We start from the raw sequence: 2212 nt of genomic DNA, 5'->3' as shown, positions 1-2212 counted from the left end.
AAAAGAGTAATAAATTTAATTAACTGAGGAGATATAATAACTGGCAGTAAATAGTAAGTGTAATTATTATTACAGATTATCCGCACGACATGTAATTTTTAGTTTACTCTATTTCTTACGATTCCCTTATAGTATTATTTTTTTTTTATCTAATTATTTTATTATATGTTTATATTACCATTTATTATTCTTTTGATATTTTGATATTTTAATATTCTTGTTTCTTAACTCTTAATTCTCATCTCTACTTTTTATCTATCCCACAAACTTCCTTTTGATTACATGTTTATGTAATCTGCAATAATTTACCAATTATGCTTACTATTTGGTGTCAGGTATTATTTCTTCTCTGTTGATTAAATTAATGAATCTTTTAGAGTAGGAATGTCATGATTCTAAACAATGAACAAGGCCCACTGTAAAACAAATTTTAACTCGCCTAGGTGGGTTTAGAACCCACAACCTTTACTTTTTTTATGTTAGTTACTGATTTTTTTTTTTTTTTTATATTTTTCTTTATCCTCTTTATTATTTTAATAAAGTTTTTATACTTTATTTTTAAATTATTATTATTAAATTAAAATATCCATATTTCTATATTCCTTTTTGACTACTTAAATTTACATCTTCAATCTTATTAGTTAATTAGCTATATGTTTTAATTTCCACTTCCTTCATCACCTTATTTTTAATAATTTTCATTTTTTTTCAAATATTTGCTAACTAGACTATCACTTATATTTCATTATTTGCCTGAACAGAATATAAGATACTGTAAGATTCTACTCGCCTATTACAATATTAAAATTGTTCTGCTAGAATTGAACAGCATTCCCCCTCCCGCACTTCAGTGTCAACAGGCATCAGGAAATCAATTTATAATTTTTTTTTTGAGTTTTAGGTCTTCGGTAAATTAGAGGAGCGAAGGAGGTCCTGGAGATTGGCACTCGGCTGGAAAAAGTTTTGGTCCCTCAGGCATACAATGAAGGGAAAAACAAGTATTGACCTTAAAAGGCAGGTCTTCGATAGTGAAATTACAGGTGTGGCAAAATAATATTGGAAGAAGCATTGTGAATGTGAGAAAAAGAGATCGAATAAAAAATGCTTGGATCCAGAAAGAAATAGGACTCACTGACACACTGAAGATGACAAGATTGAGCAAATGGAAATGGGCAGGGCATCTCCTTCGATGCGAAGATGACAGATGGTCAAAAATTTCCACAGAATGGGCTCCATACGATCTTCAAAGAAGAAGAGGACGTCAAAAGAAAAGGTGGAGAGATATATTCAAGAGGATGGCAGGACTCTTCTGGCGGAGAGCTGTAAGGGACAGGGATGTCTGAAAGAAGAAATGGAAAGAACTCGCCTCCCAATAGGGCTAGTCACCCCGGGAAGTGGTCACTATTACTGTCCAAAGGGAAGGACTATGCAGGAAAGGATACAGAAAGATGGAAAGAAAATTGATACAAGTTAATGTTTTGTCAACTATTATTTATATAAATTTATTTCTTTATTTTTTCTCTCTATCTTCTTTAAATGTTTATATTGTTTTAATTTATTGCATAAATAAAAGGCTCTTTCATTTCATTATTAAATTAAAATATTCATATTATTTGTATTCCTTTTTGACTACTTAAATTTACATCTTTAATCTTGTTAGCTAATTAGCTATATGTTTTAATTCCCACTTCCTTCATCAGATTATTTTAAATAATTTTCAAATATTTACTAACTAGACTTTCACTTATATTTCATTATTTGTCTGTACAGTATATAAGATACTGTAAGCCTCTACTCCCCTATTATAATATTAAAATTGTCGTGCTAGAATTAAATAGCATTCCCCTCCCTCTACCCCCCATTACTTCCGTATTATCAGGCATCAGGAAATCAATTTATAATTTTTTTTCTTGAGTTGTAGGACTTAGGTAAATTAGTTATACTTAAAAAATTAAGAAATGTTTTTATAAACAAATTTGGGAGACATATTTTTTTCTTTCTATTTACATTGTAATTACATCACCAATGTGAGGATAACGAAATGTAACTGATAAAGATGAATTAATAGTTGGGCTCCAAAGGCGTGTTGGGACTGGAGTAGGGGACATCCGATACGTCATACTAGCAAGCTATACTCTTATTTGGGCAGTTAATTAAATTAAGTTCTATAGACAAATCTGTATTTTAATATTAACAATACATTTAGTATAAA

At 29.8% G+C, this 2212-nt stretch overlaps 1 protein-coding gene across 1 annotated transcript in view; it reads right to left on the bottom strand.

Annotated features, from left to right (window-relative positions):
* LOC106680681 (mucin-2) overlaps nucleotides 1-2212 on the bottom strand; it is an 18148-nt gene that overhangs the window by 6387 nt on the left and 9549 nt on the right. The gene's annotated exons all lie outside the window — the stretch shown is intronic.

Source organism: Halyomorpha halys, unplaced genomic scaffold (assembly GCF_000696795.3).
Source record: "Halyomorpha halys isolate HHAL.00 unplaced genomic scaffold, Hhal_1.1 Scaffold278.1, whole genome shotgun sequence".
In the NCBI taxonomy this organism is placed as follows: domain Eukaryota; kingdom Metazoa; phylum Arthropoda; class Insecta; order Hemiptera; family Pentatomidae; genus Halyomorpha; species Halyomorpha halys.
The sequence above is the reverse complement of the archived record's forward strand: the minus strand, read 5'-3'. Positions and strand labels throughout refer to the sequence as shown.